At 33.9% G+C, this 23136-nt stretch overlaps 1 long non-coding RNA gene across 7 annotated transcripts in view; it reads left to right on the top strand.

Annotated features, from left to right (window-relative positions):
* The window catches only part of LOC119234138 (uncharacterized), a 326611-nt gene that overhangs the window by 175737 nt on the left and 127738 nt on the right, over positions 1–23136 (top strand). For 5 of the 7 annotated variants that reach the window (XR_008549918.1, XR_008549915.1, XR_008549916.1 and 2 more), the window contains one exon: positions 11746–11790. The exons of the other annotated variants lie outside the window; for them this stretch is intronic. This is a non-coding gene — a long non-coding RNA (uncharacterized LOC119234138). The remainder of the gene's footprint in view (positions 1–11745; positions 11791–23136) is intronic. 7 annotated transcript variants of the gene reach the window in all.

The following is a 23136-nucleotide window of genomic DNA, read 5'->3' as shown; positions in this document are numbered from 1 at the left end:
AATGTATTGGAATCATTACATTTCATCAGTCCTATAGGTAAGTATCCAAAGTAAACATACAGTAATTGACTAAATGTGTGGTCCAAACAGATATCTCTGTTAAATCTTGAAGTTTTAACATTTATTAAAGAATTACATTCAGATATGTGCCCAAGAAAGCATGTGTAATTTTCTTTTTATATAGACTATTAAATATTTATTTTAAATGATTCAAAATGGATGGTACTCTTCTCTATCATCTGTGAAATTACTGGAAAACTAGTATTTGTTGTTTGTTTTTTTTTAAGATTTATTTATTTATTTATACAAGCACTGGGTACAGACAGAAGCGCAGGAGGGTGAGAGAATTCACCAGAGTCAGAGCGGGGAGCAGAGCAGGCAGAAGGACCGAAGTACACTGCTGAGGGGAGCAGCGGGCGGCAGGAGAGGTCTGCGCGCCATGTGAGACCCTCCTCCGGTGGCCGGGGAGCAGCCGGGGATCGAACCGGTGCTGCAGAGGTTGCAGGCAGATTCGCAACTCAGCGCTCAACCGCTGCGCCACCGGGGAGGCCCTGGAAAACTAGTATTTGAAAGAATATTTTAAATAGCTAACAATTTCATAGTCCTTCAGAGAGAGTATTATTATTTTTCACTTTCAGGAATGATTTATATTAAAGAATTTCCCCTTACCCATACCTGTTAATTCCTTAAGTCTTATCTGGGGAATTTCGGACATTTGACACTTAGAGTTTCCCATGCTTGGGATTTTGCAAATTCTATAGCCATTCTGCAGTTCTACATGTCTCTCTGTTACCGGGCAGAAGGAGGGGCACCCCAGATCCCCAAACCTGCTTGCTCTAAATACATTCTGCCATCACTACATAAAGACAAGACATACTCTTTGTGTGTAAGACCTTCAATGAAAGGAACTTAGAGGCAATTAGTGTGCAATTGAGAGAAGAGAAAGAATATAGTTAAAATAGTTTCCAATTACACACACAAAGTTACCTATCCCCTCATGGGTAAATGCCCAGCCAAACAAGGTTGGCCCAATGCAGGGCAGTGGAGCCCCAAAAGTTTGCCACAAGTCTAAGGCACCTTCTTATGGGGAACCATAAGAAAGGGATAAAAGGAGCTACACAAGTCTGGAAGGAAAAGGGCAAAGGCAAAATCAAGATGAAGGTTGCTGGTTTTTTCCTCCTTACAGATCTCTTACTCTTGTCTCTGTCTCTTTCAAGTATCTCCTTCCATGTCTTCCAAGTCCCTGGTACAAGTCCAAGCAAATGTTTCTTTTTCACATGTCTCTCTGCTCCATGTGCCACCGGCAAGTCTTCCTTTATCTCCTCTTTCTTTTTGTCTCCTACTCCCTCATAGCTACTTCTTGCTATTCAGCTCTACCCTTCTTTAGGTTGTGCAGGGAATTGGAACCTTCCCTTTCTATGGATAGCACACTGTTACACCTTTGTTCTCTGCATAACCTGAAAGTTTTCAGGTTGCATTCGTGTGATAAAACTGGGGCTATTCTGGTGGATTTTTCTCAGGAAGCTGGTCATATTTGGGTTTCTCTTTTCATGTCCAGGTGTTGACACTTTGTACCAAGATCCATAAATTTATAGAGAAGGCATTCTATTAGTTTAGCTATAATAATATAATAAGGATATGCATTTTTCATCTATGATTTGCTTGTACATCAATGTAATGCATAAGAATGTCAGAGTAGATGTTACATTCTTTCCTTCTGTTAACCAGGTTTCAACATAATGGATTGTTTCTCTGCCCTCTTGAGAAAGTTACTTATTAGTTGTCATTATTAACATTTTTTTAAATTTATGAATTTAAATGTATAGCATTTTTATGGTTATTAAAACTCAAAGTTTCTCAATTTGAGCAAATTTGTCACCTGAAACTTTTTGCCAAAAGGCCTAAAATATTTTAATGTATCTTCGTGTTGACTGTTCTTCATTAATAATTTCATGTAAATATTGTTCTTTAATATGTAACTTTAAATTGTTTTATTTTAGAAAGTTTTAATGAATTGTTTTCAGTTTTTGTTCCTTTGATTTTTCTCTTCAAGTATCCTGCTATATTTATGCTAAATCTTTTTTATTATTATACCTTCTATGTATTTTGCACCCTTCAAATTGTTGAATATATATCATCCTCCTTTTTAATTTTCCTGTTTAGAATGCATTATCCATTGTGTTTGCCTCTTCCACTTAGTCTTCATTACTTAAATAATTATTTTTCTACTAATTGTAATTCTTTCCAATGCTTTGCCACACCTTTTCTTACATTGTCTAGTTATAACTTATATTTTTATATATAATTTTCATAATAGATTTAACTGATTTTCATAATGGCGTTTCACATTTGATCTCTGTTTTAAGTGTGGTTTTCTGACATGTTCATTTTAGGTATGCTATATTCCTTCTTATTCTTGTATTACATTGCTAATTTGTATTTATTTATTTTTAAAGATTGGTTTATTTATGCATAGAAGAACTGGGATGTAGGTCAGAGATGCAGGAGGGGACTCATGAGAATTCACCAGAGACAGAGAGAGGAGCAGAACTGGTGGGTCTACTGAAATATACTCTAAAGGGAGCAGAGGGTGAGACACTAGAAGTCCATTGCACCATATGTGCTTGAGCTCCCTGGCAAAGGATCGAACTCAGGCTACAGCAGTGACAGCATGATAGCACTGAGACTTAAACCCTAAGCCACCAGGGAGGCCCGCCTATCTATCTATCTATCTATCTATCTATCTATCTATCTATCTATCTATCTATCTATCTATCTATCTATCTATCCATTCATTTATTTATTTGTTTATTTGTTTGTTTGTTTATTTATTTATTTATTTATACAAGCACCAGGTACAGTCAGAAGCTCGGGAGGGTGAGAGAATTCACCAGAGCCAGAGCGGGGAGCAAAGCAGGCAGACTGATGAAGTACACTGCTGAGGGATGCAGCGGGCACCACAGGAGAGGTCTGTGCACCATGTGGGACCCTCGCTGGTGGCCGGGGATCGAACCGGTGCTGCAGAGGCTGCGGGCAGCTTCGCAGCCCAGCGCTCAACCACTGCACCAGTGGGGAGGCCCTCGCATTACTAATTTTTAACACTCTCAACTTGATGCACATTTATACTCATGTGGATAGATACATGAATTTGATTGGAATATAAAACTTAGCTTACCTTTTTTAATATATATATTTTTATTGAAGTAATATTGTTTCCCATATTTTACTGAATTTAGCTTCCCCAAACTTTTAGCAGATAAATCCATTCTAACTTCACATTTCCCTCTTATCCTGTGTGCATGTGTGTGTGTGCAAGTGAATTTGTGAACTGCCTTCTAAGATGTCATGGTTATTTCTCTATATTGCCCTTATCTGAAACTTCTCTTTAATATAACTGTTATTTCTCCTATAATATTCAATTTAAATTTTACTCTCAGCAATTTTAATTTCATCTCTATAAGGGGCCTAATTCTGAGTGGGGTTCCTGAGTCCAAAAGTTCATGGAAGCTAGAATATTCTGCCCAGATAGTACTATTGTGCACTAACCTACTGTGAGACTGAGAAAAACGCCTTTTGGTTTCAGCTGTTATTTTCCTTAGGATTATTGGAATTTACTATGATTATCTGTTAACTATTTGTAATCTTCCTATTGTCATCAGCTGTCTCATTCCTTCCTGATAGTTTCTCCCACATCATTAATAACATGATGATTTTGTGGCTGTTGGTGGTTACTATAAATGTTGCTCACAGGTTTTGCTTTTACTACCTAATTATTGCATATTTTAATGTGGTAATCAGAAATACATTTTAAAAATTGCTACATTTTTCCAGGTATATACTCCCTGAGCCCTCTAAACAAACTGTCAACTAATGGATTAATCCCTGAAAAAGAACAAATATACCTTTTTATTTTTATTGAAATAAAATTGGTTTGCAACAAAAAAAATATTATCTCCACTTCTGAAATTTTCTTAATGACTGAAATTTAGTGCATAGTACACATCACATAGATAATTTCTTATTTTTATATATGAGATGGATGCAAAGCAGAATTTTGTTTTGAGTAAATTTTGTGTAATTTAATAATGACTTCATAAAGATGGTTCACCTAAACAAACAATAATTAATTGGGATATATGTATCCAAGAATGAGCTAAAATTATACTTCATAAATATGTAATTTCCCCAAAGAGTGGGAAGTAGGTTGAATAGCTTTCCATGATTTAAGAACTCTTGGGAGAAGTTGAAGAAAGAGTATAACTTTGAAGAATAGAAGGAAATATCCCTTGCCTGGTAGAATTACAATGGAAAGAAAAATGACTGCCTACAGTGCTGATTTTCTCATTCTGACTCTGGAGCAAACAACCACAGGAACAAGAAAATTGGATGGTTTTACAATTTAATAGACCTAATTCATCAATAAATACCTTGACAAAAGAATAGTTGCAGATTTTTAACTCTAAGTCATAGGCAGTGATTTTCTTTCTTCAGAAAATTTTGAGATACCAAAAAAAAAATCTGTCTACTTTTAAAAAGCACTATGATCATCTCTCAGAATTATACCAGAGAACAAAAAATGTTCAAAAACCTATTTATAATACTATTACAGATATACTTTATGAAGTTTTTTAAAAAACAAGTCAAATATAAGTGATAAAGGAGGTGATCAAACAATTAACCTTGCCAAATAACATACTCATTTTGCAAGTATTCTTGATATATAAATTAATACTATTTTATCATTTTTTATTATGTTATCTTTGATAACTTCTACAAAGTAATTGAATAAATGTTAGGTATTTGCTTTTTTATTTATTTGTTTTGCAATGCACCTCTGGATACCCTTGATCCAGTTACTTTTTATACTTAAACTATGGATAATTTCATTGTAATCTCTATAGCTATACTTTATTTCCAATCCATATATTTCATCAAAATTTTACACATTTTGGGTAGAATCCCCCATACAAGTTTATACCTCTGGCCTGGCATACTAACAGGACCATGTTTCATTCTGAAATTTCCCCAGATCTGTTGATAAATTATATGACCACACTAATTCATAAATAAGTATGTAATTCCCAAACAGTACTTCTGTAATCCTGCCACACTTTATCCAAATATAAGATCACACAATTATATGCAGTAGTTAGAGGGATTTGTTTTTTTTACCTTTACATGCAAGAAAAATACTTGGATCATGTGCTTTTACAGCATTGTCCCATTCTTTGGCATGTTGTAGATTACTTAACAAAACTACATCAAGTTTCATCTTTAAAGGACTATTCATTCATTCAATACCCATCATTCACTCATGCTTATAAATTCTTCATATATTGCTCTGGATCCATCCAAGTTACCTCTCCACCACCCTGTGTACTCAGTGACTACAAAATATATCTGAGTACTTAACCATCAAATGTATAAATAAATTATAAATAAATAAGACCAGTCTCCAAAAATATCAAAAACAATAAAATAGGGAAGTCTCAAGTAGCAAAATGGATAGACAAAAGAATGTAACACATGGAAATATGGGACTAGAGTATATGATATCACAAGATGATAACAACTCTCCATTATCCAAACACAATAGAGGAAATATTATATTCCCCTACAGATAAAGAGTACAGAACTGTTAGAATAAATTCAAAGAGACAGAAACAAAACCCATAAAGGATCAATACATCAGGAAGGGACATAACATTCATCAATATGTATGCCACAAACAAAGCATTATCAACAGATATAAGACAACTATTAATAAACCTAACTAAAAACTTTGGTAGCAACACAGTAGTGGAAGGGCACTGAACATACCACTTACATCAATGGACAGTTCAACCATACAAAAAATCATTAAGGAAATAACCTTAATTGAGGAATTTGACCAGATGGGCCTACTATATACTACACCCTCCAAGAGCTGAGTACACCTTCTTCTCAAGTGCACATGGAATATTTTCCAGAATAGACCTCATGTTGGGTGACAAACAAACAGGTGTCAATAAATTTGTGAAGGTTGAAATCAGATCAAGTATCTTCTCTGATCACAGTGGTAGTAATTTGAAATCAATCACAGAAAGCAAGCAGGAAAAAATGAACAAATGAAACAAAAATCCAGTAGAAGGAAGAAATAATAAATATTAGGGCAGAAATAAATTAAATTGAAATAAAAAGACTGTTCCTGAAAAGTCAATGAAACCAAAAGGTGGTTCTTTTAAAATATAAGTAAAATAGACAAACCTCTAGCTAGTTTCACTAAGAAAAAAGAGAGAAATATATAGTAAATAGAATCAAAAGTAGAAGAGGAGAATTTCCTACAAAAACTTCATAAAAGATCACCATGAATTGATATATGCCAATAAATGAAAAATCTGGATGAAATGGACAAATTATTAGAAATATACAAGCTTCCAAGGCAGAATCAGTAAGAAACAGAAATCTTGAACAAACCAATTACAATCAAGTAAATAGAAAAAGTGATCAAAAGTCTCACAAAAATTAAAGCCAAGGGCTGGATGGTTTTACTAGTGAGGTATACAAGATCTTCAAAAGAAAATGATACCTATCCTTTCAAAGTCTTCCAAAAGATATGAGGAAGGCTAAATGCTCTCAGATGCCTTTTATGAGGCCAGCATTATTCTGATACCAAAAGAAATCAAGGACACATCACAAAAAAAAAAAAAAAAAACTACAAATATCCCTGATCCACACACATGCAAAAATCCTCAACAAAATCTTATCAAAATAAATTTAACAATACAGTAAAAGAATCATACATCATGATTTTATTCTGATAATGTAATGATTTATTTATTTAGCAGAATGTATTCTGGTGATGCAAGGATCATTCAACTTATGTAAATAACCAATTTAATTCATCATAGCAGCAAAAGCAAAGACAAAAATCATATGATTTTTATCAAGAGATGCATAGAAGGTTTTTGACAGGATTAAGCATCCACTTATGATAAAAATTCTTAAAAATGGGGAGAGAAGGAGTATACCTCAACATATTAGAGGCCATATATGCCAGACTCACAGCTAACATACTAAGTGGTGAGAAACTAAAAGCTTTACCTGTAAGATCTGGTACAGGGTAAATTATGTACACCCAACCACTACTGTTCAACATTGTATTGCATGTCCTAGCTAAATAAATTAGACAAGAGAAACATAAATAAGGAATCCAATTGAAAAAGAAGTAAAACTATCAATATTTGCATATGGCATAATATTATACATAGAAAACCCTAAAGGCACTATTGAAAACTATTAGAAATAATAAATCAGTAAAAGTAGTAGGTTGAAAGTCCAATATGCAAAAATCTGATGCATTCCTATATGCAAATAATGAACTAGAGGAGAAAAAAATCAAGAAACACTGCCATTTGTAGTATCATCAAAAATTAGTGAATACCTAGGAGTAAACTTAATAGAAGAGGTGAACTGTATCATGAAAACTGTACGAAATTGTTAAAATATAAAAAAAGACAGCACAAGGAATGGAAAGATAGTCCATGCTCACAGATTGGAATAATAGGTAATTAATTAAATGTCCAATGTGTGCAAAGCAATATATAGATTCAGTGAAATCCTCACCAAAGTTACAATGGAACTCTAAAGTAGAGGAAAGAAATATATGGCAAAGCGTTACTATCAAGATCTACAAAGATCTCATACAACTTAACAAAAAGAGAAACAAGAACCCAATAAAAAATGTGTACAGGGCCTCCCTGGTGGCACAAGGGGTTAAGACAACCTATGAAGCTGTGTGCAGCCACATGGTGCAGCAGACCTCTCCTGACTCACCTGCTGCTCCCCACAGCGTGTATTTCAGTTAGTCTGCCTGTTCTGCTCCCCACTCTCTTTCTGGTGAATCCTCTTACTCCCTGCATCTCTGGCCTGTACCCCATTTCTTGTATGCATACATGAATAAATCTAAAAAAAAATCCAAAAAAACCCCAGAAGTGTTATGTCTGATCTGAATTATGTAGCACTTGTTGATCCTGTCATCAGAGATATAACTGTTCTTAGATTGGAAATAATCCAGTTCATGTGATTAAAAATTTGTGCACTACAGACATTGAAAGAGCTATGTAAATCATGTAATTTTCTAATTTTGCATGCATAGTAATGTTGATTCACTATCTATGGTGCATTAAATATTTTTCTGACGTGACAAAAATGGTTAGGTTCAGTCACCAAGAATTTAGAGTCTAAAGAATGATAGTGATCAAGAAGATTCAGCATTAATTAAACTGATAGAGTTCAGTACTGGATGCAAAAGCAACAAATGAGAGGAAGTCCTTCAACTAGGAGAGAGTGAGGAGAGGAAGATTATTTTCAGATTTCCCTGGGAAAATATTATCAAAATTGAAATTAATAGATTTAAGGCAAAAAAGGTTTTGAGCAGAGAAGATGCAAAAAGAAAAGAAAAAAAAAGGTATAATTTCTACAAATCCTAAAAACATGAGCATTTGAAGCTCATTTAACCTTCCTTCCAAATTTGTCTCTGACTTTAATCAGCTACATAACCTTGGAAAAATCACTTGAACATTTTGAAATTCAATCTGCTCACCTGTATTAAAAAGTGATCACAAACATGGCACACAGACCTCTCCTGCCATGCCCGCTGCTCCCCTCAGCAATGTATATCTTCGTCAGCCTACCTGTTCTGTTCCCCGCTCTGGCTCTGGTGAATTCTCTCACCCTCCCGCACTTCTGACTATACCCAGTGCTTGTATAAATAAATCTTAAAAAAAAAAAAAAAGTGATCACAAAGATATACAAAGAACTCACATGACTCAACAAAAGCAAAATAAACAATCCAGTCAAGAAATGGGCAGAAGAACTTAAAAGGCATTTCTCCAAAGAGGAAATGCAAATGGCCAACAGGTATATGAAAAAATGTTCAACATCCCTTTTAATCAGGGAAATGCAAATTAAAACCACATTGAGATACCACCTTACAACAGTAAGAATGCACATATCAAAAATACAAGCAACAACAAATGTTGGTGAGGATGTGGTGAAAAAGGAACTCTGGTACATTGCCGGTGGGAGTGCAAACTGGTCCAGCCACTATGGAAATCTGTCTGGAGGTTCCTCAGTCTACTAAAAATGGAGCTACCATACAACCTGGCAGTTCCAATACTAGGGATCTACCCAAAGGACACAAAAATATTGATTCAAAAGAACACCTGTATACCTATGTTTATTGCAGCACTATTTACAATAGGAAAAATCTGGAAACAAACCAAATGCCCAAAAATAGATGACTGGACCAAGAAATGTGATAAATGTACACAATGGAATATTACTCAGCAATCAAAAAAGATAAACTTGGGCCTCCCTAGTGGCACAGGCGGTTGAGTTCTGTACTGTGAAGCTGTCCACAGCCTCTGCAGTGCAGGTTCTATCCTGGCCTGCCGGTGAGGATCCCACATGGTACGGCAGACCTCTCCTGTCTTGCCCGCTGCTCCCCTCAGCAGTGTATTTCATCAGTCTGCCTGTTCTGTTCCCCGGTCTGTCTCTGGTGAATCCTCTTACCCTCCCACACATCTGCCCTGTACTGGGTTCTTGTATAAATAAATAAATCTTTAAAAAAAATAAAATAAACTCATGCCATTCACAGCACGTGGATGGAACTAAAAGGAATTATGCTCAGTGAAATAAGCCAGAAGAAAAAAGAAAAATATCAGATGCTTTCAATTATAACAGGAATATAGGGGAAACAAAATATCGGTGTTAAAAAAAATACAGTACAATAATAACAGTACAAAACACAACAAAACAAAAATGGACAATTATAAATCAGAGATATACTGTGGGGGAGGAGGAGGGAGAGGGATCAGAGGGAGGGTGGGAGGGAGGGAGGAGCACAGAAGACTGAGGTGATGGTGCATGGGTGCATTGGTGATGGAAACTCTATGGGTACTACACCTGAGGGGATGGGGGGAAGCAAATATTGTTTAAAAATGAACAATGATGTAAAAAAAATAAAAAATATATATAAAAAAGCGATTAGACTAGGTTACTCTTTACTTCCTTCCAGTTCGTTAATTGTTCACTTTTATATAAATAAGAGGAGAAAAAAAACATACTAGAACCCATGAATTTTATTTCAGCCACTACATTGACCTTAGAACTCCTGACACAATTACAATGAAATAGCCTTTCACAATTACAATGAAATGGCATTTCCCAATTCAGTATTTCTCTCTCAAATTTTGACACAATGTTTTCTTCTTCATAATATCTTCCCTAATTCCAAAGTCAAATATAATGATTTCCATCCTTGAGTCTTCATAGGTTTAATTCATCGTTTCTTTAAGTCATTTCTCACATTCTCTCTAGTCACAGTTATTTTCCTACAGATTCTTTTTTTTTTCCTAGGGTGGGACTGAACACATACTAAGCGATTGATTCATCTTTACATCTTTTTGGACAATTGAATGTTTATGGAATAAAAAAAATGCTATATAGTTACAATCACTTTTTAAGTAATATATATTTTGTGCTTTAAAAGTGAATTAAAATTCATATTGTTGGGCCTCCCCTGGTGGCGCAGGCGGTTGAGCGCCACGCTATGAAGCTGTCCACAGCCTCTGCAGCTCCGGTTAAATCCCCACTGGCCGGCAAGGGTCCCACATGGCGCAGCAGACCTCTCGTCTCACCGGCTGCTCCCCTCAGCAGTGTATTTCGCCAGTCTGCCTGTTCTGTTCCCCACTCTTTCTCTGGTGAATCCTCGCACCCTCCCGTGCATCTGGCCTGTACCCGGTTCTTGGATGGATGGATGGATGGATGGATGGATAGATAGATAGATAGATAGATAGATAGATAGATAGATAGATAGATAGATAGATAGATAGATAGAATAAATAAATCTGTAAAAAATTCATATTGTTGATATAAAATATAACTAAAAAAACAAAAATGACACTTGTTGAATTTAATACAATAAGTTAGTGTCAGTTTGGTCAGTGTTTTCCTTATAGATTTTTTTAAATTATCAAGATAACTGAAATCAGGTTCAAGTTAATACAGCAATTAGTTAACTTACATAAGATAGAATATGCATTCAATATCATCTTTCCAATTGTCTCCAGATTAATTTTCCTCATATTGATGGATGTTAGTAATTCAAGCCAGTTGTTTCATTTCTGCCTTGTTTCTACTAAAGCTCTGGAGGTCACATGAATATGGATGAGTGACTGTAGTTTTAAACCGTTATGTGCAGTCATATTAAAAAGCAAAGGATAAGAGGAAAATGTTGATAACTGTATTCCACCTATTACAAAATTTAAATTGATTTAAGTTCAGGGTGAAGGCTAAAAGTATATTCAATGTTTTAAAAATCACAAATCTATACTCTATTGTTCAGCAGACCGTTATTACTACTAGTGCCTCATTTTAGCTTCAGACTTTCGCTGTAAAAAGTTTTCAGAAAATGATTGCAATCAATGTTTTAATAAGTTGACTGTAGTTCTTCTAATCTCTAATATTTATGACTGAAGGAAAGATATTTAATCTTTCTACTCTTCAATTTCTTTGAATAAAAAGATAAGGATTTTAACCAGATCACTAGCTCAAAAATTTGTTTTCAGAGTTATTCTCTATCATTCACAACCAACAAGTATGTGTAGAGAAGAAAGAAGATCCAAAAGGATAGTAATCTACAGTCATCCCATTTTGTCCATTTCCAACCAGAATGCTCTATTTACATTTATTTTATTGTAGATTTGGAAAATGAAGAAAAAAGAGGAAAGGAAAACAGAATTTAAGGTACTGAAATATTTCATATCTCAGATTTATTATATAATTGGCAACAAATTAGTGCTTTGAATTTTATTGATAATTCCCAAACTTATGAAGTAATGGACTACTAATTTTGTGTGTAATTAAGGATTCTTTACATCATAAAATATATTTGTCAGTGATTTATATTTTTTCAGCAGAAATATTTAGTATTTCTTTTTTTACTATTACTGCACTGAAGTCCAGTTCTGTTCTTCACTGTACAGTTGTTCCCTTTGTCCCAATTTACCCACCTGTCTCCCAACCTCCTCTTCCGGTATCCACTAATTCTTATAATCCAAAAGTTCATTTTTTGCTTTATTTAATTCATCTGTTCATTTTCTCTATATACCATGTATGAGTGAATTATATGATGATTGTTTTTCTTATCTTCTTACTTGTTTCTCTAAGTATAATGCCCTATAGATCCATCAAAGCTGTTGTGACAGGGTTTCATTTTTTGTAATTGTATAGTACTCTCTTGTTCATATAAACTGTATCTTCATATTGATTCATCTGCCAGTATCTTCATATCGATTCATCTTCATATCGATTCATCTGCACTTAGATTGTTTCTAGTACTTTGCCATTATAAATAATGCTACAATAAACATGAGGGTAATGTATCTCTTCAAATTAGTGGTTTTGTATTTTAGGGGTAAAAAGCAAAAACAATTGGCAACATAATGGAATTTCTATTTTTAATTGTATGAGAAATCCCCATACTGCTTTCCATAATGACTACACCAATTTACAATCTCACCAGCAGTGTTTAAGTTCCCCTCTCTCTACTTCCTCTACAGCACTTTTTTTTTTTCCTTTTCATTTAGATAATTGCCATCTCATAGGTGTGAGGTAATATGTAATTGTTTTGATTTGCATTTCCCTAATAATAAAAGATGATAAACATTTTTGTGTGTGTGTGCCTATTGGCCATCTCTCCAAAGAATACTTTGGAGAAGTGTCTATTCAGATCTTTTGTCAATTTTTAAATGAGAAATTTTTTGTTATGGCTGTGTTTCATTAGTTCTTTGTATATTTTGTATATTTACTTCTTATTTGCTATATGACATGACTAACTTTTCATTTTAATACATTTCTTTAATGTACAGAAACTGTTTTAGTTTGATGTAGTCCCATTTGGTCATTTTTGCTTTTGTTCCCCTTTCCATTCCACATTTGTAAGGGGCATATTGCTTATATTTTCTTCTATGTATTTTATGATTTCAGGTTTTTCGTCCAAGTGTTTAATCCATTTTGAATTAATATTGTATTTTATACTAAATAGTGGTTTCATTTTCATTTTTTGCATGGGACTGTCCAGTTTTCCCATCATCATCACTGAAGGAATTTTCTTTGCTCTGTTGTAATATGTTGACAATTTATTTTAAATTAGTTATCCATATAAGTGTGTTTATTTCTGGACTCTCAATTCTTTCTCATTGGTCTGTAGATCTGTTTTTATTCCAATACAGAAAAATTTTTAATTATTATTTCTTTGTAATATATTTTGATGTCAGACAGCATAACACCTCTTTTTTTTTTTTCCTCCTCAGGGGTGATTTTGGTAATTGATGTCTTCTGTGCTCCAAAAAATTTCATAAATCTTAGTTCTATCTTTGAGTAAATTGCTTTAAGTAATATAACCATTTAAATTACATTGATTATTTCAATTCGTGAACAGGAAATATCTTCCAGTATATTTGTGCCTATTCCTATTTCTTGCAACAATGTTTATAATTTTAATGTACAGGTCTTTCACTTACTTTTTTGATTAAATTTATTCCAAGGTATTTAATTATTTTTGAAGTAATTGTAAATGGCATTGTTTTTCTGAGTTCTCTTTTTGGTGGTTCCTTATTTACATATAGAAACACAACATATTTTTATATATTAATTTTGTAGCCTGTCCCATTATCATATTTATTAATTTTAATCATATTTTATGAGTCTGATATATTCTAGATTTCATTAAAAAATATGAACCAATAAACATGATATTTGTCTTATGCCATTTAGGTATTTCTTTGAGATGTTAAGTACCAGAATCAGCATGCTAATGAAATAGAGTAACATTTCAGGCTAATACTTTTGATCTTACTAGCTTTATCAATGTGTGTGGTATTTTGTTTGTTTTTGTTTCATTGTTGAGTGTGAAAAGGTAGTGACAGGGAATTTATATAATAGCATCTAATGTTTAACTATGCCTTTAAAAAGCTAATTTTATTTATAGCCCTTTTCCTCAGTTCACCTTTGCCAAAAGAAATATGTATGTAAACATATGCATCAGCACATCCTTCACTGTATACGAATTTTTTTGAGTGTTTTGAAGCTGCTATTAGTCAGAAACAGGAGAACTTGTATGCTGAGTAGCAAACACAAAATTGTTAGTGGTTTATCACTCCTTCTTCCTTCCTCAACTTGCTCTTCAGTTGTTGGCAAATACGGTTATAATTGTTTATAACCAATTGATTATCCTTCTAGAATGCAGGGATTTCTTGGGACCCAATGTTTGTGAACAGTTGAGGGATGGTTAAATAAATTGGCAATGTAATAGCATTTCTTCTGATTGCAATAGGGAAAGCAAATTAAAAGACTCAAGAGTCCAATTTTTTTTTTTAAGATTTACTCATTTATACAAGAACTGGGGTACCAGTCAGAGGCACCAGGATGAGAGAATTCACCAGAGAGAGTGGGGAGCAGAACAGGCAGATGGACCAAAACACTGCTGAGGGGAGCAGTGGGCGAGGCAGGAGAGGTCTGCCACGCCATATGGGTTTCTCCCTGCCCGGCCGGGAATCGAACCACCATGCAGAGGTTGTGGACACCTTCACAGCTCAGTGCTCAACCTGCTGCACTACCGGCGAGGCCCAGGACTTAAAAACTCTTGTGAGACAAGAGGCTGCGGACAGCTTCACAGTGCAACACTCAATCCACCGCATCACTGGGGAGGCGCTCAAGAGTCCAATCTTAAACATTAAGTAGGTCTTAGAAGCATATTTGATTATCTGGGCCTCCCTGGTGGCGCAGGGGTTAAAGACAGTGCTATCAAGTTGTTGCCAGCCATTGCAGCACAAGTTTGATTCTCCTACCTGACTGAACCCCTCTGGCTAGGGAGCTACCCACATGGCACTGGCAGACCTCTCCTGACTCCCCCACTGCTCCCCTCAGAAGTGTATTTCAGTAAATCTACCTGTTCTGTTCCCCACTCTGTCTCTGGTGAATCCTCTCACCCCCGTGCACCTCTGGCCTGTACCCCAGTTCTTATAAGCATAAATAAATAAATCTTTAAACTAAAAAACAGCAAAACAGTACTTCTACTCCTAAATATATGGTTTGCATATCTGTGGAAATTCTAAAGGTAATAGAATGACCACCATAGCCCAAGTGTTATTTTTTTCTTCTAATTTTTATGTCTTGTTTTATATAGATTTTTAAAAAGCTCTTCTGACTTAACCATAGGTGGAAGAGGTTATTCTCTGTATTAGGTATAAAGTTCCTAATAACAATTCCAAATCCATAAAAATTCTGAAAGACAGATTCAAATAATTCAGTATTTGAATGAAGTGCATATGTTTGTATAAGCAAATAAACACATATGCATGTTTATATGTACAATGTTCATACATAATCATATTTGGATAGATATATGCATCATTAGATATTGTTATTTGAGACATTATTATTATTAATTCACAGAGCAACTCAAAGTTAATTTATACAAGTATTTACGTTTAAAATTATTTTAAAATTCTTTTGCAGTTGAGAATGTCAACTTAACCCTTTTAATGAGTCTTCCACAATTCCTGTTGTAATTAGTCTTTGATATTATTTCTATTAAACAAAAAACATTTGTGAACTTCAAACAGTACTTAATAAGGACCCATTATTGCAAACTTAAATATTTGTTGACTCACCTACTCTCTACAATCTCCTCTGTAAGTACGTGTTATACGTTTCATCATAAATATATGTTATACGTTTCATCATAGTCATATTTTCTGTGGGTTAAAATTTTAACAATTCAAACTAATGTGCTAGGTCTCTAGGTCTTGTACCATCTGTTTTAGACATTAAAGTTTTATTATTTAGTAACTAAGATTAAAAAGTTGATATCCTGTACTTTTTCACTTTTCTTTTCCTATCCTCTTGGATCAGAATGGGGCAGGATTTCTTCTAGGCATTATTTCTTTTAATCCTCTAGTCTAATCTCTTTAAAACATGTATCTAAACCTTAATAATTAACAGAGGGATTTCTTCCAAATAGAACGAAGCAATGATTTGTTGTTTTTAACCTTAGTTCTTCTGAAGTCATCAAATTTTATTTAACTGCTTATCCTTGCAGCAATATATATTAGAAGCCAGGGTCTCAATGAAACATAATTTGGGATGGGAGAACAAATAAGTAGAATACATGAATTTATTACTTGTTAATTCAAAAAAAATTTCCTATTATTTGAACTTTCTTCTTGAGTTGTACAATTGCTTCATGATGGGAATGATAAGAGAGAGGGCATCTCTGAAAATAGGTAACAACATAAATGTATTCTAGAAATATTCCATATTTTTTTAACTCCAAACTGAAGAAAAACCACTTTGGAGCATTCAGAATTTGTTTTTAAATTGACATCATATTTATGGTTAAGAGCCCTATAGCTTCAAAAATCTGATATCACCTGATATTGCATGGTGTCTCACCTCATCCTCTACATACCTAAGAAGAGCATTTGCTGCATCTCATGATTCTCAGCAGGCCCTGCAGAGGCCCATATACACAGAGCAATGTTGCCGACAAGATACCTGCCTGTTGAACCACCCTCAGTGGCCCACCCTGAAGAAGGGCGGCAGTTCTCAATGTATGCTTTGCAGTGGCGCTTGCTATATTCTCTAGAACAAACACATCTTGAAGAAGGACACAGCTTCACTTCTGCGTTAGGTGTCAGATGTGGAGGCATTTTGGCCATGGAACCTCTATAGTACTGAGATGGAGATGTAAGAATGTTTTGTGTAATAAAAAGCACTGGCAGCTCTGGTTCCTCCTGGTAATAAAAAGCACCAGGACACTGTTTTCTCCTAAAAACAAACAAAACAAAAAAACCAAAAAACAAACAAACAAAAAAATGTGATATTAGAAAATGTGTTTTCCATGATCTTTGCTAATGTACAGAGGAATACAAATCCCACTTGAGAACCTAAACTATTTTAATGGATTTAATTACAGTTTCTACTTTCTGAAATTTTAAGAAATTTTAATATCATTTCAATATTGCCACTAAAATATTGACCCCTGATTTGCTATATGCTTCATTTATGTTTTATTTAAAAATATCTATTCTTTATAATCTTTATCAAGATTGTATTTCATAAGTCAATATATCAGTTTTATACTTCCCTACTATAAAATATTTTCTGATAAATTAAATTTATTATATCATGTCTTTTCAAGGTAAACATTAAATTCATATATACTTCATGTAAAACTTTAATATGAATGAAATATTTGAGGCATTATTACATTATATATAATTTTAAATTATACCTTAAATTATATTTCTTTATACTTATTTATGATTTTTTATTTTTTCAAAGATTTATTTATTTATGCATATAAGAACTGGGGTATAGGCCAGAGGCATGGGGGGTGGTGAGGGGATTCACCAGAGACAAAGCAGAGAACAGAACAGGCAGATTGACTGAAATACACAACTGGGGAGAGCAGCAGGGTAACAGGAGAGGTCTTCTGTGCCATGTAGGTAGCTCCCTGGCTGGGGATCGAGCTCGTGCTGCAATGGCTGCAGACAGCTCCATAGGTTGTGTCTTAACCCCTTACACCACCAGGGAGGCCCCTGATTTTTGATTTATAAAATACTTTTTTTTTACATTTTACACTTTAGAAAGTTTTATTAGGAAAAGGAGAAAAAGAGAGGCACCTGCATAGTCACAGGTGGACAGGAGAGTTGCAGCTCCTGCTTTGCAAAGGAAAAAGGTTTGTATAAAAAAACCATCTGCATAGTCATAGGAGGTGAAGAGCTGACTTTTAAAATTCTAAACATTAACCAACACTTTTGCAATATAATTATACATAAATTTCCTAATACATGTGTTATTCATTTTTGTAAAATTACGGAAACAAATGCCTGCCTGTGCACGTGCACACACACACACGCACACACACACATCATTCACTTTTTCATATTATAGATACTTTTTTAGCCCCTAAGCTTGGTCTGGAAGTGTGCACTAAGTTCTGAAAATGAATTAACACAGGGATATACGCAGTATGGCAGGAGGACAGATACCAATGAAATATACATATAAATAAATGCAAAATATATATCTGAACCAAGTTACAGATGACAATAACGTGTCATGAAATTTTAATAAATAAACCAGGAGATATTATACGATGTACTTAGACAAAGTATCAGAAATATCCCTGCATTACGTGATAGCATAAATATATTTCAGTCTTTAAATATGGTAGTAGCTATGTTTATTTGTCTGTTAATATGTTGAACATTTCACCATACCAAGTATATTTGATAAATAAATATACTCTGAAATACACACACTGCATCAGGTATCAGAATAGAGATAAACCTTTCCACAGCTGGAGTTCAGACATGTGGGCACATATCATTGAAAACTGATTGACACGTTGGTAAAAATCTATCTTCATGAAAAAACTTTTGAGTCACAAACAAAGCATTTGTTATCTCAGGATAATAATGATTTTTTAAGTGCAGTGCCATTCAAATTTGTCTTCAGGCTAAATTTTTAAAAGTATATATGTGGCTTCTGGCAGACAGTGAAGTATCACAAATGGCAAGACATATACCACTAATAATACTGAAACACCTGGGGCCCAGTGCCATTTTATGACCTGTGTCATACAAAACTAGGGGAGGAATTGACGCCATAATTTTTCAGTTGTCACTGAAAATTTTAGCTTAATAAAAATGGAGAGCAGATCTATCAAAAGCTTAACTTAAATTGCTTTTTAATCACCTTGCTTGCTCCTCACCCCATTTCCATTCCTGCATCTTATCCTAAATTTCCCAGCAAACTGAGTTGTTCTACTATTAACTCAATTACGGCAACTCAAAATGTGGATTTCATATTTAATTATCCTTCCTTTGGTTAGTTGAATATTGTTACCAATTAAGATTCCACTTCCCTATAACCTTTCAAAAGCCTTACTATTAGTTTAATTACTCTATTTCACTTCTGAAATTTTCACCAAGCTCAGTACTCCCTAAAATATCTGTGGTGAAGAATTTGTCACAGTTTCCTACCAATGTGGAAAACTAATATTCTAGAATGCAATAAAGTACTAGAACAGGGGCCTCCTTGGTGTTGCAAGGGATTAAGCGTCAGCACTATGAAGCAGTATGCAGTTCTATCTCTGGCCAGGGAGGTGACCCACAAAGCTTAGCAAACCTCTCTGGTCTTGTCCGCTGCCCCCCTCAGAGGTGTATTTCAGTCTGCCTGTTCTGCTCCCCACTCTGTGTCGGGTGACCCCTCTCACCCCCTGCACCTCTGGCCTACACCCCAGCTCTTGTATGCATAAATAAATAAATCTTTAAAAAAAAGTACTAGAACAATGGAAAGAGAAACATATAAAATGCAAATTGTTTTTATTAGATTGAGAAAGTAAATCACATAGCCAATAAATTCAGGACATATACAATAAGAGAACACAGAAGTAAAAACATTTTATAAATTTTTCATGGAAACTATACAGGTAGGTGATTAATACAGATAATTCCTTTTACAAGTGATACATTTTGACTGTTGCACTTAGACAGGAAGAAAGCAGTGATTCCCCTTATAAAAAACGTGTACACAACATTAGAAAAGCCCATTTGTTAGATTAAAATTCCAAATGTTGATAAAGCTTCTGCACATGTGTGTGACAACTGTAACTACAAAGTGTATAAAAACCTCGCTTGTTGATTTATCTGTTAGGTTGAAGATATCGCTCCTAGAAAAAGAAATGTGAACTCTTTTTTGTTTAGTAAAGAGAAGAAAGTAGCACTCTACCTGATTAACATTTCCTAGTTTAAGAAATACACATTTATTGATAATAAACTGTGTACTAGATAGGTACAAAATAGCAAATATTAGATTCATTTATATAATCAGATTACTAGTTAGGAGTTATGGTTTTATTTTGTTTTTAAAGAAAATAATAAACCACAATTTTAAAATTTAAGCTTCCTTCTTTTAACCAACTGTCATTTCATATTTTAACATTACTATCCTAAGTTAGGAATGTCTCAGTTTTCTCTGTTAAGCAAGCAGTCCCATAAAATCAACACTGTGAATTATACTTTGTAATATATTTTGACTGCACCATTCTTTCTTTTCTAATATTATTCTGCACTATATAGTCTATGAACCTATTTCCCTTCCATGTTCTTGTAACAGCTTAATTAATATGTAAATTAAAACCACTGTTTTCTAATTAATTTTCTTCCATGGCCTCTACCCCAGTAAATCCATTATAATATGTTCATTACATCCTCTCATTTACCTGCTTAAGAACACTGATGCTTCTCTGTTACAAAGAACCAGGTCAAACTACTTATCTTATCAATTAATGTTCTTGATCTAATCTACTCTTTTAACAAGTCTCTCACTATTTCATAAAATAAAGCAACTTCTCCAACTCTTTCAAATTATATTTACAATAACATATCTGAAATTTAAAACTTTCTTGAATGTCTATCCAGGCCTTTTACTTAAGTAAATACAACTTCAAAAATTCTTATTTGAATACTACTTATTTTTATATTAATCTGTACTGAAAGTAAGATATATAACAGTGCTTCCTGAGTGCTTTTGTTTTTTTTTTCATTGATGTAATATTATTTTACAAATTTTTATGTGATTCAGATGCATAGAATCATACCTCCTCAGATACATGTCACCACACCAAACCCACTCCCCAGGCACCATAGTCTTCAAACACAGTCCATTGTTCTCCTTCCCCACTGAATTTCCCTGACTACTCCACTTCCTTTAGTCTCAATTCCAAAATCAGATTTCTAGGGTTTATTATTGGTTTAGTTTGACTGACACTTTATTTTGTTTTACTATACTCCCAAACCATCCAGTATTTGTCTTTCACTTCTGGCTTATTTCATTTAGTATTATCACCTCCAGTTCCATGCATGTTTTCACAAATGGCAAGAATTCATCTTTGTATAGTTGAATAGTATTCAGTTTTGTATATATACCATATTAACTAATCCAATCATCTGTCCTTGGGCACTTAAACTATTTCCCTAACTTGGCTATTATAAATAGTGTTGCAATTAAACAGGAGTGCATATATTCCTGAAAGTTAGGATTTTTGCATTCTTTGCATTCCACCTCAGAATGAAATTGCTGGATCATACTGTTGGATCATATGGTAGTCATTTACAACATCTTGAGAAAACTCCACACTTTTAATATTTATGAGAAACTTCATGCTTTCTGGACTTTTTGAAGCCAGTATCATGGAGCAATTTCCCTGTGTTTTCTTCTATATATTGTATGGTTTCAGGGTGAGATAATATCTCTTTGTGGTTTTGATTTCTATTTCCCTAATGAGAAGTGATGAACATTTTTTCATGTGACTGTTGGCCATCTATATGTCTTCTTTGGAGAAGTGTCTATTTAGTTCTTCTGTCCATTTTGTAATTTGATTAATTTCTTTTTGTTGAGTTGTATGAATAATTTGTAAGTTGTGGATATGAGCCCTTTTTCAGATATATGATGTGCAGATATTTTCTCCCATTCACCAGTTTCTTTTTGTTTTACCTATAGTTTCTTTTGCTCTGCAGAAACTTTTTACTTTAATGTAGCCCTAATTGTTTATATTTACTTTTGTTTATCTTGCTGTTGGAGATCAGCCCCCCAAAGACATCACTGAAGCCAGTATCATGGAGCAATTTCCCTGTTTTCTTCTATGTATTGTATGGTTTCATGTCTTATATCTAAGTCTTTACTCCATTTGGAGTAATGTGTGAGAGAGTGATCTAGTTTTCACTCTTTTGTGTGTGGCTGTCAAGTTTTCCCAACACTATTGAAGAGACGCCTTTCCCCATCCTTTTTTGGTCCCTCCTTTCCCCATCCTTTTTTAGATAACTGTTCAGAGATGTATGGGTTTATTTCTGGACTCTCAATTCTATTCCATTGGTCTCTTTGTTCATTTTTCTTCCAGTAATGTATGTCTTTATTACTTTTGCTTTATAGTATATTTTTAAGTCTAGGAGTGTGATGCCTCCACTCTTCCTCTTTTTGCAAAATTGTTTCTGCTATTCAGGGTCTAGTGTGGTTCCAAATAGATTTTAGTAATGTGTGTTCTGTTTCTTTAAAGAGTGCTTTTGGAGCATTGATAGTTATTGCATTGAATACGTATATTGCTTTGGATAAGAGGACCATTAAAACATTTTTAATTCTTCCAAACTATGAGCAGGGAATACCTTTCTCTGTGTGTGTATGTTCTTTTATTAATATTTTAACAATGCCTTAGTTTTCATTATATCAGTCCTCCTTTATTTACTTCTAGATATTTAATTCTTTGGTTGGAATCATGAATAAAGTTGTTTTCTTGATTTCTTTATCTTCTAGCTAATTGTTAGCATATAGAAATGCAGCTGCATTTCTGTTTAGATGAGCTTTGTATTCTACCATTTTATTGTATTGATTTATTATTTCAATTAGTTTTTAGTGGAGTCTTTAGGGTTTTCTATGTATGCAATCATGTCATCTGCAAATAGTGATAGTTTCACCAATTCTTTTCCAATTTGGATTCCTTTTATACCTTCCTGTTGCCTAATTGCTGTCCTGAAAGATTTTTAATGATAGAAAGAAAATTAAGTTTTTCCATATTTAATACTGTGTGTCACACTTTATTCCTTAAACCACTTTATGAATATATGATGGTCATCTAAAAAGCTGTACATAATTAATGTATGAAACTTGAAGAATTAGTAGATAAATGTATATCTGTGAAACCATCACAACAATTTTCATGCAAATATATGTGTGAGACCAGAGACCTCCTCATGGTTCCTACCAACCAGCCCACCCAGAATGTCTTCTGAATTGATTGGTGAAAAGCTTACTCTTTTTCATCTCCACATTTTTCCTAAAAAGTGGTAACATCAAATTAAAGGTAAATTTGATCACATAGTCTAATTTTATAAACATATCATATTAAAAATGGTGTAAATGATATTTTTAACTCAATCTGTTTTCTTGCAGGTGGTTATTTTTGTTGATATTAATTTCTAAGTTACCTAAGCTTTTGAAATTATTTTAGTCTTTTCTTTATTATGT

This window comes from Talpa occidentalis, unplaced genomic scaffold (assembly GCF_014898055.3).
Source record: "Talpa occidentalis isolate TD23 unplaced genomic scaffold, MPIMG_talOcc4v2.1 talOcc4.8, whole genome shotgun sequence".
Lineage (NCBI taxonomy): Eukaryota > Metazoa > Chordata > Mammalia > Eulipotyphla > Talpidae > Talpa > Talpa occidentalis.
Note: the sequence above shows the minus strand (reverse complement) of the source record. Positions and strands in the feature narration are given on the sequence as shown.